The sequence below is a fragment of the Manis javanica genome, chromosome 3 (genome assembly GCF_040802235.1).
Source record: "Manis javanica isolate MJ-LG chromosome 3, MJ_LKY, whole genome shotgun sequence".
Classification (NCBI taxonomy): domain Eukaryota; kingdom Metazoa; phylum Chordata; class Mammalia; order Pholidota; family Manidae; genus Manis; species Manis javanica.
Window position 1 is genome coordinate 151523758 of NC_133158.1, and position 17055 is coordinate 151540812.

General features: G+C 49.2%; 2 pseudogenes; one reads left to right on the forward strand and one right to left on the reverse strand.

Annotated features, from left to right (window-relative positions):
* The first annotated feature begins 1722 nt into the window (after positions 1–1722).
* LOC140848212 (coiled-coil domain-containing protein 127-like) lies at positions 1723–8652 on the forward strand (annotated as a pseudogene).
* Positions 8653–13168: 4516 nt separating this feature from the next.
* On the reverse strand, positions 13169–16177 carry LOC140848480 (leucine-rich repeat-containing protein 14B-like; annotated as a pseudogene).
* Between the last annotated feature and the right edge of the window lie 878 nt (positions 16178–17055).

Here is a 17055-nt window from a genome sequence, read left to right on the forward strand (position 1 = left end):
CAAGGCTACAGTGCAATGGAAGGGCAAGTTAAGTGGGTCAAAAGCTGTAATCAAAGGATGAAACATCAAAATTCAGGGTTTCAGAGAAGAAACAATTAAAATTCATTAAAGATCCAGAGTATTGGCATGAAGGCAGGCTTCTAAAATCGAGTGAAAAAAGATGTCCTTAAAATAGATATCTGAAGGGGCTCCTAAGGGTTGGGTGGGTCAATGTGGACATTGAACTTCACCCAGAATTATGTCAAAGCCATGAAGAACTCCACACTATTTGGAGAACCAGACAGTCCTATACATGTCAAAAATGTTCACTACAGTTAACAATTCTTATTAGAGCAACCCTTAGTTTTGTTTTAGTAGAGAAAAAAAGATAAACATATACAGAAAACTTAAATTTTTGGGCTATCTTGACTTACATATTACCATATGCAGTGGTTAGAAAAGTGCATTAAGTTTCATAAATGCTGAAATAATGACTGCAAGTCAATGTGCAAGATTTCCTAGTTTTCAGATGATTGAGCAAAGCCCTCAGGAACAGGGCAGCCAAATGAGTACTTAACTGCTTGAATATCAACAAACCTGGTCTTGAGGTGAAGCCTGTCACTTCAGTCACGGGATAAATGAAAGTCTGTGGAAGAAATGACTAAATGGTCGCCATATGAGCAACTTGGAAGCAAAAGGCAGAAGTAGCATGTCATGCGTATGCATGGAAGAGAAGTAAGGTCACTTTATCTACACTTGGCTCTTTCAACTTTTTATCCTGGTCATGCTGGACATCTTGTGTAGCTGATTGTTCAAGTTTTGTACACTTACTGTGTTTCATGAAATTTGTTCCTATCTCCCACTATGCCCTCAGTGTAAACATAAACCCCAAATTGCAGACCTTAAGAGGGGACCTTTGTCAGAAAGTGACAATCCCTGTAACTATTTTCAAGAAACACTTAAGAAGAAATATGAATGCCTTTAATAAGAACAGGAAAGAAGTTTACTATGTGCCAACCTGTAATCACTTCATAGGCATCAATTAATCTAATCTTCACAGTACATTTATGAAGTAGATAGTATCATTATCTTCGTTATATAAATATGGAAATCAGACATGGAAAGTTTAAGTAACTTGCCCAAGATGAAGCCTTGGTTTGAACCTGGCAGTTGGGCTAGTTGGGTTCTGTTTTTAACCAGTAAGCCAGCGGTCTTCAAAGGGTGGACCACCTGCAAATGTGGGAGATTTCCAAATTGGTGGTTACATCAGAGCTACTGCCTCAGAAGCTGGGTAGGAGAGCTTTAGGAATTTGTGTTTTATCAAACCCTCCAGAGCACCTGGATGCCGGCTCAGTTTGAGAACCATGGCAACATCTCAGCCCTATACACCATTCTCCGAAGCAGCCAGGGTTTTCACATCTTCCTATTTATGGATTTTTACCTACAACCGTACTTTTAAACATTTTCATTAGAGAACCTATCTCATTCTACTTGCATCTCAGTTATGTGAGGCATGTCTCTGTCCTGACTGCAGTGTGAGTTGCTTTTGTCTTAAGGCATTGTTTATTTCTGCTTTGAATCCCATAAGGCTTGCCCTGTACAATACTCAGGTGGAACTGAACAAAAGTTTTTGTGAATTAAAAAGGGATTCACGTGAGCCTGTAGATGATACACTTGTGACAAATGTATTTTATTCCTATTGTGTGCTTAACAGTTTTGTTATTTGCCTCAAGGTGTATCTCCATGAATAACCTAAATGACCCCCAAATTGGAATATCCGGCCTAATTCCAGGGCTGATGGGGGTGAAGGAAGCAGATGGAATTATGCCTTGTTGGTGCCAATGCTGGGATTGGCTGCTTTTCGTAAGTTATCATTTTCCTAATAATTGTGTTTTCTGGGTTGAGAATAGGGAGCCCAAAGACCTTGGAAATGGACCCTGACAGATGAAAGTGTACACCCTAGTTTTGTCTCATACAGTTTGTTTTGGGCAAATTACTTAAGCCTCTGAGTTTGTTTCCCCTGTCCAGGGCAGGTAGCATCATGATTACCTCGATGCATTGTGAGGGTGAATAAGACAATATATTCAGAAGCATTGTGTGGACTGGGTGTCGACAACTGTTAGCACCCTGTCGAGGCTTCACTGCCCTAAGGGGCTGCCTTGCTCCAATTGCCTTTGTAAGGACGATGGAGAAGAATAAAATGGACAACAAAGAAAGCCAGTCTTGGATGTCTGTTTAATGTTTAGAAAACCAGTCTTTGGAAGACTTCATCCATGACACCTCTGCTCATCTTGGCCAGATATCCTCACCATTTTGACTGTGTTCTACTTCGGGAAATTACTGGCCACAAGTCAGTTGTAATTATCCCCACTACATGATACATTTCCTAATATTCAGGAGTTGTATCCCACATCCCATGCTTCTGGGCTGGCACTTAAGCATGTGAGGAACTGAGGTATTGAATCGAAGAAGCTGCCCTCTGTTTGCATTGGCACTTGCTGTGGACTGGGTTTCTCAGGTCAGCAGGGTTTCATACGGGATGTGGAAGCCATCAAGAGTGGCATTTATCAACTACTCTTTTGTCTGCCTTTACTTCTAGACTATTCCTGGACCAGCTAGGAGGCTAGTCGATGCCCGTATTTTGTAATATAACTTCTTAACTATGTAATGACACATTTTTGGAGAATTCTTATAAGATTGCAAAGTTAAAACTTTTCTTCAATCACATTACCTAAGCAAGATAATCAGGAAGAAAAAAAATACTTCACCTTTCTCAGGATCAGAAAGCATCATTTCAAAAGTCCAAGAAGGCAAGAACATCAGAAGCAAAGGTTACTGAGGAAGGCTATAAAGCTGGAGATAGGTCGGAAAACAGACGGAAAGTGGGAGTCACCTCGGGGCCTCTGACGACTACAGGAGTCAGTGCGATTCTAAGCATTCAGCTCACTCACCAGGTTCCTCACCTTTCTGACTTTTAAGCGGTGTTTTGCAAGGTGGCAGGCTCCTGAGCTTCTAAATGGCAGTGTCCTCAGGGCCGGATTTGGGTCTGCAGGCCCTGTGAAGATCACTGAGCCATGATCCGCCTGCTGTTGTCAGCTGGCCTGGGAGGTGATGTTTAATTTTTAAGGAGGAGCCAGAATGTTTCCCAGAGTGGCTGCAGGGTTTTAGCTCTCTCTAGCAGTGTGAGTGATCTAGTTTCTTGGTATCCTTGCTGGTATTTGTTGTGGTCATTATTTTTATTTTGTGGTTTTATTTTACCCATTCTTCTGTGGCTTCAATTTGCATTTCCCTGATGGCTAAAGATTGGAGCAGCTTTTCACATACTTGACATCAGTCTGTCCTCTGCACGGAATGTCCGTTCTGGTCTGTCAGCTGTCTTCTGATAGGATTGTTGGGTTGTGAGAGCTGGACTCTGGTCTGTGAACATCGAGTCTGTACCTTGTCTCTTCATTCCATTAATGGAATCTCTCACAGGACAATGGTTCTAATATTGGTAAAGTCCAGTTTATCAGTTTTCCCTTTTAAGGATCATGCAGGTCTGGGAATTCTTTGCCTAGCCCTACATCTTCAAGACTCCCCCCTGTTTCTTCTTAAAGTTTTAGTTTTACTTTTTGCATTAAAGTCCATGATCCATTTTGAATTAATTTCTGTTTAGCTTAGAAAACTTAGGTTTTATTCCATCCTTCCCAATCTGTTTACTTTCTATTTCCTTTTCTTGCTTTCCTGCACTGGCTGGAACTTCCACCACTCTTAAATAGTTCCTGATGTGAGAGTAAAAGAATTCAGTCTTTTCACCATCAAGTACAGCATTAGCTGTGGGTTTTCATAGATGCCTTTATCAAGGCAAGGACATTCCCTTCCCTTCCTCTTTCTCTGAGTTTTTATCATGAATGGGTGTTGAGTTTTGTCTTTATGTCAGTTGATATGATCATGTGCTTTTTGTTCTTTAGGCCACTAATGTGTTGGATTATATCAATTGACTTTTGAGTGTAGAACCAGCCTTGTGTGTTTTGAATAATTCCCACTTGATCATGCAATATAATTTTTCTTAAATATTGTAGAATATATTTACCAGTGTCTGGCTAAGAATGTCTTGTCCATGTTTATAAGGGACATGCTGAGTAGTTTATCACTTTAACCAGCTTCTCTCTCTTCCCACACCTATTGTGGATCCTTAAGAATTTTTCGGTTATTGTATTTTTCAGTTCTGATATTTCTGTTTAGTTTTTTATGTCTTCTATTTCATTTCTGAAACTTTCTATTTCTTTGTTTAGACATCTTATGGCTGCTTTAAACTTTTATCGGATGATAATGTCTTTTGTCATCTCAGTATTGGTATCTACTGATTATATTTGTTTAATTCAATTTGAGATATTCCGGATTCTTGTTTGATGGAAACCTGGGCATTTTGAGTATTATGCTGTGACATTCTGGTTCTACTCAATCTTTTCCAGGCTGGTTTCTTTGACGGTGCTCATCAGGGGAAAGGTGTGGCTGCCTCCTTCCTGCAGGCAGGGATGGAAGGTCATGCTTCCCACTTGGCCTTCAGCCTACTGGCCCCAGGAAGAAGGCCCAAGCAGGAGGCCTTCTGCCCCATTACCCAGGCCTCCACCGGGGCTCTCCCAGGTGGCTGGAGAGCCGAAAGGTGGGCACATCTTTTTGCCACATCCCACACAGCTTCCTCTGCCACCACCCCAGGGGGGACCAGGAGGGTTCCCCTAGCCTTTGCCCACACAAGGGTTGTGGTGATACAGTTGTCTGCTAACAGTCTGGCATGAGTAGAGTGGTCATTGTCTAAACATTTTTTGTCTTACAGGGGCCCCTTTCCTAGTCCTTTGGCAGAGAGATTTTTGTTGGGCTTTTACAAGAAAATCTGCACCCATTGGCGCTTAAGTATCAAGTTTTATCTAGAGGCAAAACAGAGTCCTAGGGAACACTCCCAGGTGTTTGTGGGTTCCAGAGTCCCCCTGTCTCCCTTTCATAGTCAGCTGCTTGTTGTGCACAGACGTCCAGTGGCTGTTTTCAGCAGAATGAATAAGGAGAGGACTTCTGCTGTCCCAGAAGTGGGAGCCCCAGCTCTCTTTTCTCTGCCTTTTGAAACTAAGGCTCCAGAAAGTTGTGTCTGCCTAAAGTTGTAAGGCAAGAGTGTTCTAGCTAAGACCCAGAATTGAGGATTTTTGGACTGACATGTTACTAACTCTGACCCTCCCTGGTGATCTCCACCCGGCATGTCTTCCTGGAGACCTACTGATTAAGGGCACCCCCCCAGAACTCCTGGTGACTACAGCCTGTGCCATGTGGTCCAGGGTACCCTGTGTCTGCACCACTTGACGTGTGTCGGTACAGGACCTGAATGAGACTGCTCCTACTCCAGCACAGGAGGTGGCCCTGCCCATGTCCCTCCTTCAACTCTGACCCTCTGCTTACACCAGAGTGGTGTCAGGTCCAATTTCACTTCCTTATAAGCATCTGTGGGGGCTTTCCCAGTGACTGGCCCAGCTCCTCTGGCAGCTGTCTGCTGTCTGCACAGGCATGTGATCTGCTCAGTTGTACTTACTCCTCCTGCGCAGAGGGAGCATTCCTCCCGGGTCACACTTGGCCATCCGGACTCTGTTCACATCCACCTACTTATGAAGCCTTCCATGAACCCACCCCAAACTGCACTGGCTCTTCTTTCCTCTCTCCACCTCGCATTTTGCCCACCTTTCCATGCCTGTCGGTTATACCAAGCTGCTCCTTTACAGATCAGCTCCCCTGCTGTGGCCTCTGGCAGAAGGACAGGCCTGAGTAGCAACTGAAATGGGGCTGAGAGCTGTTTTAAGCTGGGAGATGAGTGTGGTTTTAGGCCCAGGGAACCAGCAATGTTGGTGCAGGTGGGAAAAGCTTTTGGACATGTGGAGGTTCTGCTGCCTCATGGTGTGATAGTTGATGTTGGGACTTGGTTGGAGTGCCAAGGGACCTGGGCAAGGGACACCAAAAGGAGGGAGGGGACCAGGAAGGCTGTAGGCACTCCAGTGGTTCCCAGGGGTGGGAGAGCAGCATGGGGGCAGCCTGGCTGTGTGTGACAGCCTGCACAGGTGACCCCTCAGAGCTGGACTGCCACCCTTGGTGGCCTGGAGACCTTGGGCTTTGAAGACTTGCTGCACAGTCCTGTCTTCAAGAGATGAGTCCATGCAGGTCATGTGTCCTGCACAGGCTGAACCTGCGATTGTGAGGAATCAGTATTGGGTACGTGGCCCTGACGTTAGTGCTGGGACTGGGACTGACAATTGTGCTGGGCTTGGGCATGTGGCACTGGTTCTGAATGTGCTGGTTTCCTGCACCAGAAAGTGTCACCTGTCACCACAGTGGCTTCTGTTTTATACTGAAGCACCTGAAACTTTGATGTGCAATAGTGCTGGGAGAGGAGGTGTTTCTGTGCAGAACTGGCACCTCCTTCTCCTCGGACCCGGAGCACAGCAGATGGCCAAGGCCTGGCTGCTGCTGTGCGGTGGGGCCGAGTGGAGACTGCCCACTCCAGCCTCTGCTCACTCTCTGTCCCAGGGTGATCTCGTTTGTGGCAAGGCAGCCAAACCATGTCTTGAGGTTGAATTTCTTACTCCACCCCACTTGTGTACCCTATCAGACTTCAGCTGCTTACTAGTGATCATCGGTAATGGAACACATTTTGAAATGTATTCAGTTCTGAAATAACTTGGCCAATAATATTTGAAGCATGCGTATGTGTGGAGACCAGCTCCACAAACCAGCTGAACTTGAGAGGAGTGTATGAAGAGCTTAAAGGAAACACAGAGAAAGATACAAAAAAGACACTGAAACCAAAGCTGGGATTAGGAGGTTCACTGCCTGGTGATGGCAAATGGGTATTGCAGTTTTATTTCTGAGCACAGGCTCACAAAGATGCACTTACAGGCTAATCTCATATCTGGTGTTGTGACTTCTGCTTCTGGTGATAGAACTTCCTGTTATAGTACTTTGTGGTGCCCAGATGTCACTTCTGGAGTGACATCACTTCCAGGGTGATATTGCTTCCAGCCCTCCACACCCATGTTAATTTTTAAACCTCGCCAATAGCATGTGGAGCATTGTGGCCAGAGGGGGCATTTGGTGTAGGTTTGAGAGCACAAGCAAACTGGTAGTCCTTAGCCATGGAAATTCAGGCAACGGAGGAATCCCTGGATGCAGTCTTGTCAGACTAGTCTCTTGGGAGCTCTTACCTGATTTTAAGATAAGAACTTGGCATATTATGTGATTTCATACAAAATATTATATTTTTCATACCTCTCAGCAGAAGCAGATGTGCCTAAGACTTCATTGAAATGCTGCCCTTAGCATTATATTTTCTTTGAATAAAGATCAGAGAACATCAGCTCTGATGTTTTGTTATGTGTGCTTTTCTCCCCCAATTTCTTCATGTCAGGTTGGATTTCGTCTAGGGAGTCCCAGAAAGAAATAGAGAAAGAGAGAGAAGCATACTACTGTAGGACAACTGCTTTCCAGCGGGACCTCGAGGCCAAGTACCATGTCATGATGTCTGAAAATCGGTGTGCAGTTCCTCAGTTGTCTTTGGAACTTGAAAAGGAACAAAATAGGACAGCCAGCTACCGGTAAGCCCTCATCTCTCAGGGGCGCAAGGTGGTAGAAGAAAAGAAGCTTCTGGAACAGGAATGGGCTCTGGTCATGTGAGAAAAGAGACAGCTGCAGCCCTTGGGAAGTGCCTACCTGAGTTACCTGGAGAAGGAAGACGACTGGCAGAGAAGAGCCAGGCTTCTGCTGAAAGAGTTTGAAGATGCTCTTATGGAACAACAGAGCATCTACTGCACCCTGATTATCCCTCAAAGCAAGTGGCTGGGGATAGAGAAGAGCTTGCTGGTCCGTGAGGCCTCTGACCCGGTTGCTGCTGACCTGGAAATGATGACTGGCCTGGCTGACATATTTCAGCATGATACGCACTGTGGTGATGTCTGGAATACCAACAGATGCCAGAATGGGAGACTCACGTGGCTGTACCTCAAATATTGGGAGCTGATGGTCCAACTGAAGACGTTTGAGAGAGTAGAGAGGGCCCTACTGGAGAAGTGAGGTGAGAGCTATATAAAGCTGCTTCTTGTGACTACAGGTCACTCCGGGGTGCCCCACGCTTTCCCTCTTCCTCCTGCCCTGCTGCCTGTGTTGTGGCCTTGTGAGCATAGAGCCACCTGCCCTCTGAGCAGGATGTCACAGCCTCAGGACACAGGGTGTCCCCCTTGATCCTCTCTGCTGTTAAGGATGCATTTCCCAGAAGCATTTTTTAAGCCATCAGAATTTTACTGAGTGGAACAGTATAATGTCCTATTTTAGCTCTATGGTAAATTGTTTTTAAAAAAAGTCAAATACAGATCTTCACTGTTAAAGTAATATTCTGTTTTCATCACCCCCTAAATTGTTTTCTCCTCAAATTGTTTCTCTCTCCTAAAATTACATTTAGCTTTTGTCAGTAATGGTTAAAACTGCCTAACAGATGACAATAGAAAGTATCAAGGATTTTTATTGTTTTGAAGAGCTTTCCCTGCAAAGGGGAAAAAATGTGTTTCTAGTATTGATACCCTAGTGTTTTTGGAATTTGGCTTGTGTCTGTATTCACTAGGCAGATAGTATTTATTAGCAGTGACAATAAAAAAGCATTGCCATTTAAAAGTATCAGTGCTTTTTATGTGTGTCATTTTTTATTATTTGCAAAATGTTATTACATAAATCTGAATTCTTACCACAAACTAAAAGGTAGGCAGGCCCCTGTGGCCCCATTGTTCATGAAGCTGCTGTGAATCGGGCTTTACTGTGCTTTACATCCTAGTCCTGGCCTTAGGCAGTCGGTACAGATTGCTACTACCCTCGGGTCAGGGGCCCCCCAGCCCACTCTTCAGCTGGATGACGTGCTGGGAAGTCTCGGAGGGTCAGTTGCTCCACAGCTAATGTGTGTTATGTGGGAAGGTCCAAAGCAGAATCAAAAGGGAGAAGGCACATAGGGCAGAGGGAGGGGACCCGGCCTGCAGAGTCCCCTCCCATGCAGTCCCCCAGATCCACTGGCTCCCCCGGTGACAAGTCTCGAGGACGCATGGGACATGTTGCTGAGCAGCACCCAGGGCTTCCGTGGAGGGCTGGCATGCAGCCGCACTCTGCCTGGCACATACCCAGTTCTAAACTCCCAGAAGGAAAGCAGGGCTTCTAAGCTCTTAGCACAAATTTGAGGCACTGCGACCTGCTCTGACTAGTTTAATGGTGATGGGAGCCCTCCCAAAATCCGGGTTCCCAGAGGCCAGCCAAGAGTCAGCCTGGTGAGCAGGCCTTTGAAAGGACTTCAGTGTCAGGCCTGCCGTGTGATCTCTTCTGCGCACCCTCATTGTACAGGGATGAGGGAAGCAGAGCAGGTGAGGGAAAGCCAGCCTGGTGAAGTCATGCGGGTAATGTGGGCCGGGATGAGCCCAGGCAGTTTGGCCCCAGAATGCTGGTGCCCTCCATGCAGTGTTTGGAGGGTCTAGCAGTGACTGGGGGAAGGTCCAAGTGTTTTTGAATCCTGTCTGTATGGTAACACACACTTCTAAAACACTAAACTTAAAGGAAACCGGTTTAATTATGGGGTAGTAATGATTAGAGGCTGTTTGTTGAGTATCAGACACTGAAGCTTATGTAATTCATGCTTGCATGTGTTTTCAAACTTTGGTGCCATTTTAGAGATCAGGGAGCCAGGTAAGAGAGCTGAAATAAGTCACCCAGCACGTCCTGAGTCCTCTGCTCAGAACACTTCTCGTGGCTTGGAGTGCCGTCTTCCTGCTGCACTACCACCACTTGATCTAAGCATAATTTCTTCAGGTAAATATGGACTAAAAATTTCTCTGGTGGTATTTCCTGGAGATTTACGCCATTGCTTAGAGTGGGATGTATTCTAGTTCCTGTCATGTCACTGATTTGCCTTGGATAACCCACTTAATGCTTTTCTATTGTTTTTGTCTTTAAAATACAGCCAGCCATTTAGTAAATGAATTTAAATGATTTTCAAGGTGAATTGTTAACTCTTACCCTATTTTCTAATGCCCAGCATGCTTCAGTGTAGCCTCATTGAATAGCTAGATAAACATATTCAGATCATTCAAATCAGTTTATATACTGGCTTGAGACTGCAGGAAGACCAGTTTTCTATAGAAAATGATACTGGGGAGAGTTTGTATTTGTGTGGCATGGCTGCCTTCCATTCGCAAGTTTAATTAGGGTTAATTTGATGCCATTCTTCCTTCTAAAACTGATTTTGTTAGTTTTGGAATGTTTGCATGTTGTAATGATTTCACAGGGGTCCCAAGAGGAGTCTGAATAAAGTGAGATTGTAGTGAAACAGTACTGGGCTAAAATGGTTTGTATAATTAGGACAAAGACTCGGAGACCAAGAGCTATTTGATGTGTGTGCAGAACTCACAGGGACTTTAGTGTAAAACATTATTTGCTCTCCCTTCCCTGAAGTCTCAGAAACCAAAACCTTGAGCCCCAAGGTGAGGAGAGTGCTCTGGGGTACAGGATCCTGGAGGAGACAGGTCCTCACCCCTGGAGGGAGCCTTTTCTGCTGTAGAGAGAGGTTGCCATTGCTTGTGGGTATGCTCTTGATTGATTTGGTGATGTCACACTGTGGATGAGGTTGCAGTGGCTTGGAAGGGCTTTAGGGCAGGGGGCAGGGGACAGATTTTGTTTTCTAATTGGGCTTCCTGTGGAAGTACCTATTTCAGGCGCTCTATTTTGGAGTAAAGTTAGAAGGTATCAGGATTGACCTTGACGTTCCAAAAATAAAATGAGGAGCAGGCTATTACTGTGTGAGTTGATATAGTCAATTCATCTGTTCAGTAGCCTTTTTCCCCTTGTTAAAATTCATAGGGATAGCTATAGAATTCTTACATGTATTTCTCTGTGTAATATATATATTGGAAGATAGTGTTGATTTAATGATAACAAAATAATTGCAAACACTGTACCAAGGATGTGATATTATGACCGGGAAGAAACATCACCAAAAAAACTGTGTTCTTGAAAAGAGAAAAGTATCTAATTACAATGTGTAGCTATGCATTCCAGGCTGAATTTTTTAAGAAGTCTGATAGCTGAATAATTTACTGAGATCATCTCAGGAGAGGAAGGGCTTTCTGATGAGTGGCTTTGTCTCAGTCTTACTGCATAAAAGCAAATCTGTGATAAGTGTACATGAACTAATAAAGGTCTGGGTGTCTCATGACCAAGCATGAGGGATGGCCATGGGCACAGCAGAAGTGGTACTGCAGGTGGAAATGTGCCCTCCTGGGTCCTGCTGGACCTTGCAGCTCAGCTTTGGAGGAGAGCTAGATGGGCCTGCTGGCGTGCCTGGTCCACCCGAGACAGGTCCTCCCAACATGTCTGAACTGGGTTCCAGGGGCTGATGCCAGAAGATCTCTCATCCATCCTAGGAATGACAGAAACAGCCACTCTGATTCTCTCTACATTAGGACCCTGGTTGTGAGCAATAGAAATCAAGTCAAGCTAGTTCAGAATTCATCAGTTCAAGCTAGTTTATAAGGGGGTTTATTTTAAGGCTCATGGAGCCTCAGGGTGATAATGGAGAATGAAGGCCAGACTTCAGAGAGGAACCAGGAATGGTGAATAAAGAGCCACCAGGGACTCTGGGGCAGTGGGCCTCCTGGCTCCCAGCTCAGCGTGTGTTCTGATCTCTCCCTGCAAACAGCCTGCTCTTCTTGGGTCTCAGGGTCAGAACCACTCCTGAGCTTCTGTCTCGACGGTTCTCCTGAGTGAGGCAGAGCCTGGGAACCCCTGGGGATTTCAATGGAGTGGGAGCGGGAAAAATGGGGGTGTCTTTTGTTATACTCACAGAAAATCTTGAGAAAACAAAAGGACTCATAAGCCGACCCGCCCTGCAGGTGTGCAGAGGGAGCCACGGGCCTCTGTGGTAGCTCTGCAGGAAGTGGCCTCCTGCAGTCCTCAGGGAAACCAAGCCTCTCATGAGGGTGACGGATGGCAAGCAGTGCACCAAAAGCCTTGATCAGTCACACACCAGAGTTGTGATGCCAAAAAGTTGGAGCCTGAGCCTGGATGGGACATCAGTCCGGAGCCTGAGAATTGGAACCCTGATTCATGTGAGCCCTTCACACTCCCCAGGCAGCCCCCTCCAAGACCTTAGTGGGTGCCCAGCACCTCACGGTGGTGAGAAGGCAAGACCTTGGGGTGGCCTAAGGGAATGGGCACAGTGGAGAAAGGCCAGAGGCCAGGCACACTGCTGCAGCGCTCACATGCCCTGCACTGGTGTCCTGGTGGGACACCGGATGCGCACACAAGGACCACCACCTCCACTGCAGTGGTTCGGGTGAGGGGTTGGCCCCATCAAGAGCTGGCCTTTACCTTCAGAAAACACTTTATTTTCAGACTTGGGTCCTTTTAAAAATTCTGAATTGCATTGAAATTAAAGCCACAGCTGAATAAGCCACCACCTGTTTTATTAGTATGTAATCATCATAATGCTCAACCCTTCACAAGTCAGATCTTGGTAGAAACCAAGTCCCAATATTGAAATTAACCACCCTTCAAGTGCTAGGACTCAAATAACCATGCAGGAGACTCCTCTGGGCCTGAGCAGAGGGTCTGGGTCCTGTTGGAGGTGGGAGATTGGGGGCAGTGTCCTCACAGTTACTGTCTTCCCTCCAGGGACAGAAGCCACCCTGCGCCCTAAGGCTCAGCCTTGTGCCAGCAGAGCCTGAGCCTGCTGCTTACGCCTTCCAAGATCAGACAGGAGCCATTAAAAACCAAATTCCTTGTCCTGTGCTGGACTGGAGGTTTTAAGTGTGCAAACACGCCACTGCCTCCCACACCTGCTGGAGAGGCTGCCAGGTATGCAATCTGGTCATTCCTTGCCCCTCCCTCTGCTCAGCCCAGCCAAGTCCTGTGATGGGCCGGCACTGATCCTCCTGCCTCCTGCTAGCCTTGCACTGGCCACCCTCTGAGCACCCACCCCATGCTGACCTTTGGTTCTCAATGCTTCTCTGATGCCCACTTCTGTGTGGGGTGCTTCTGCTGACCCCTCAGCATTCCCACTCCAGGGCTTGCTGTGAGTTGCCCTCACATTAAAGTGGTCTCGGGTGACTCCTGGAAGCTAGGGCTTCCTCTGTGTGCAGCATTCATTAAGTAATGCTTTGGAGCAGATGTGCAGCCCAGGCCACCTGGCAGCTGAGGTGTGAGACTCGCCCTGGCCTGTGCAAGGCCCTACTCCATCTGCTCCAGTGCTCTGGAGTTCTCCAGAGCACTTTTGAAAGTTTGCAGCAAGAACATTCCAAGTTCATTGCTCGTTTCTTGAACGTCTGGGTCAAAGCTTCGGAAGACTGGGGTGCAGGCCCGGATGTCATCCCTGCCGGCCTGCAGCAGCAGTGCATGCAGGTCCCTGGCAATCTCATCATATTTTTGCTGGTTGAATTTGGACATGGCCAGCTCATCCTGGGGGTAGGCGGCACCCTCAGTGTAGCAGTCCTTGGGAACCAGGAATTAATTCTATGCACCACAGCTCCGGGAGCTTGCAGAGAGCGGCAAAGAGGCGCCTCAGGGCAACGGCCAACAGCGGGTTCCCCAGGAACCGGAGCTCACGGAGCTGGAGGCAGGGGCTCAGTGCCAGCCCCAGCATGCCCACATGATTGTTTCAGATGCTGCACTCCTCCAGGGTGAGGACCCTCAGTGTCGGGGCGGCCCAGCCCAGCAGCCTGGAGAAGGTGGAGGGCAACAGGTCAACAAGGCTGTGCCCACTGAGGTCCAGCACCTCCAGGTGGGTGGCGTGGGTGCAGGCCGCCCAGAAGACCATGTCTGCATGGTTCAGGGAGCTGTTGGCCAGGTCCAGCACTCTCAGCGGGGTCCCTAGATTTCTGTGAGAAGACAGCACAGGTTGAGAGGGACTCTCATTGCAGACCGATTGAGCCTGTCTCAGAGGCCAGCAGACTGCAACCCCTGGGCCAAATCCACCCACTGCCTTAGCTTCGCCTGAGAGCTGAAATGGTTTTTACACCTTTAAATAGCTGAAAAAATCAAAAGAATACTTAGTGACATGTGAAAATTATATGAAATTCCCATGCCAGTGTCTATAGGTAAAGCATTATAGGAACACAGCCACACTTATCCATTACAGGCTGCTGGGGCCGCCCCGTGGCCCCAGTGGGAGGGCCGAGGTGTTGAGACTGTGTGGCCCTGTGGGTGAAGAATCACCTTCACCTGAAAACAGGCCTGGCTTTGTCCTCAGTGGCTAGAATGGCAGATCCGTCTTGTCAATGAGCCACGTGCTCTGAGTGTGGGACATGTTCGGCTCCCTGCCGAGCGTGCCGTGTCTGCTGGAGGGGGAGATGTGTGGCTTGGCCAGGACTGAAACACTGGCTTCCCTCTGAGTGGAGAGAGGAAGCCCACAGTTTTAGGGCAAGAAGGGCCTCGGAGCCGTCTAGCCTAGCCTCAGCCTTGCCTGGGTCCCCGCTGAGTCCTGATGCTGGTGGGGTGGGCAGCCGGCACCAGTAAATGCACAGCTTGGGGGGTGAGGCTCTGCTCTGGCTGGTGAGGAGTGGCACCCCTATCTGGGTACTTGCTTGGTCCCCTGCCCTCCAGCACACTGGGCCAGGGTCTGGTGTCACTTGGCTGAGTGCTCAGTGAAGAGGATGTCCAGGGTCCTGAGGTCTGTCCCACGTCCTCCTGTTGAGACAGCCTCCTGCCCACATCTTGCCCCTGTATCCTGCATGGAGCCCCTGGCATCTACCCCACAGCGAGCTCTCTGCAGCCTTGCCCAGCCCTGCATGGGGGAAAATGTTCCTACTTGCATCTTTCCTACCCCCTCCCCCACCCACAAGGAAACCCCACTGACTCTCATCCACATCAGGCCCGGGGCTGAGCACCTCTCCCCACCTACCCCACTCATACCTGCACCTTGAATCTGGATTCATAAAAGGGTCGAGGGAACAGGCCTGACAGCCAGGCCTATGAGGCCTGTGTCTGGGAGCTTGGGATTTGGGCGGCATCTCTGGCCCACTTGTCTGTATGAACAGTATGGTTCATGCTAAACACCTGCCCCTTTTTGGCCTCTTGGTGTGTGCCAGGGAGAGATTCCCACCTAACCTCGCCTCATGGCCAGGTCCCATTTTATGGCCCCTCAGTGCATCCTCAACCTTCCCAGGACGCCCTGTGTGAGCCTGACCCCACTGAGATGCTGGGGGCTGTCTGTGCTATCGGTCCAGACTCATCCAAGCAGTTTCTGGGTCTTCCCAGTCAGTGTGGAGAAGGCCACACTCAGCTCAGTGAGCTGACTCATTTGGCTGAGCTCACAGGAGATGGAGGTGAAGAAGGGGTCCTCACCATCAGGGGCTGGGGGGCTGCCAGGGGGAGGGTCGATGGCCTTGGCAGGCAAGGTGAGTGAGGCCAGCCAGGGGAAGCCCACCTGGGTCAGCAGCTGCTGCACGTGGCCTGCATGCAGCCGCACATTGTGTACCACTTCCAGCCTGTGCAGCTCCTGGGGCCCCGCCGGACGCAGCACGTGTAGCAGCTGGCCAGGGTCCAGGCTGTCTGCCCTGAAGGATGGGCAGTGCAGCTGCAGGGGAGTGGGGCCTATCGGCTCCAGGGCCTGCACCACCACCTTGAAGTTGCCATCGGTGACAAAGTGATCAGCGAGGACCTGGATGGGCCTCTGGGCTGTGCAGGGCTCTGTCTGCAGCTGGCAGCAGGTCCTGCACAGCAGCTCCGTGCAGCCCCACCTGCCCAGCGCCCTCCCACAGGGGCACTGCTGCACCTGCACGTCTTGGACTCCTGTGAGGTCGGCCATTCGCAGCCGCCTCCAGCCTTTGGCCTGGAGCATGTCGTCTGAGAGGCCCTGCACAGAGGCCTCCAGGCAGGCCTAGCAGGCCCGGTCCGGCAGGCCCACTGGATGCTCTGCGCTGGGCCCCAGCAGGGCGCTCAGCCTGAACTCCTCCAGCAGCCAGTGCCCCAGCAGAACGTGGATCAACTCTGCCTGCTCCAGAAAGTAGCTGGCTTTGAACAGGAACAGCTAGACGTTGTGGGCCACAGCGTCCAGCCTCTGCCGGGCCACCTGGGGCTGGGACACCAGGGCCTCAGCCGAACAGGAGTGCAGCAACCTCATCCTGTTTGTCTTTGGCCACCCTCCTCCTCCTTCTCCAAGGGGCATGCACCCTTCTCGCTATTTTTAGGTGCATCTGCTCGACCTGCTTGCTTTTGAGCAGAAGGTACCAGCCAGCGCTGCAGTCATCTGACGGCTATTTTGGTCCCGGGTGCCTGTTTGGCTCTGGCCGCGGGGCTGTTGGGAGGTGGCCACCCTGTTCCTTGTGCTTAGCTGGTGAAAGCAGAGCTGCCTGAGGGCTGGGCTGGGGGGTCTGCTGCCCCCCGGGTGGAACATGTCTGGGACCCTCCATGGAGAATGAAGTCAGGCCCTGGGCCACAGACTTCATCAGGGGCCCCGGGGCTGGACTCCCACCCTTAACTTGTCTGGGCCCTGGGGATGTGGTACCAGGGATGGGGATGGCCCTACTGACAACTGTTTCTTCCATTTGCTTCCTCCCTCCTCTTCCTCTATCTTCCTTGAGGACCTGGGTAGGCTCTGGCTTCCCCACCTTCCATGGGAGGAACCATGGCCGGAGTGAGCTGGGAGGACACGCGACGCGTCCTGGTGGGCTGGGAGGGGCCGAGCTCAGAGATGCCGCCAGCCCAAGGGTCTGCCTGTCTTTGAGTCCATCTCCTTATCTGCTCTTAGGACCTGGCGGCAGGTGAGATGTGACAGTCCACCATGTGGTGTCTGCGGGGTGGCAGAACCCAGCACCTGATGTATGCTGCTTGGTGCCAGGATCATTTTGAGCTGAGGGTTCATGAGAAGCCGCAAGCATAAGGGCACTGACCCTCTCTTCATCCCAAACATGAGCAGAAACTCCAGTGAGAGTCCTGCCCCCATACCACTGTATTGGGAAGTAAGAAGCGTTGTCATCAGAGGTGGGCCTGGAGCTCTATGCTGACAGACTCCTCGGTGGGACTTCGTTTCCACAACTGCCTCTT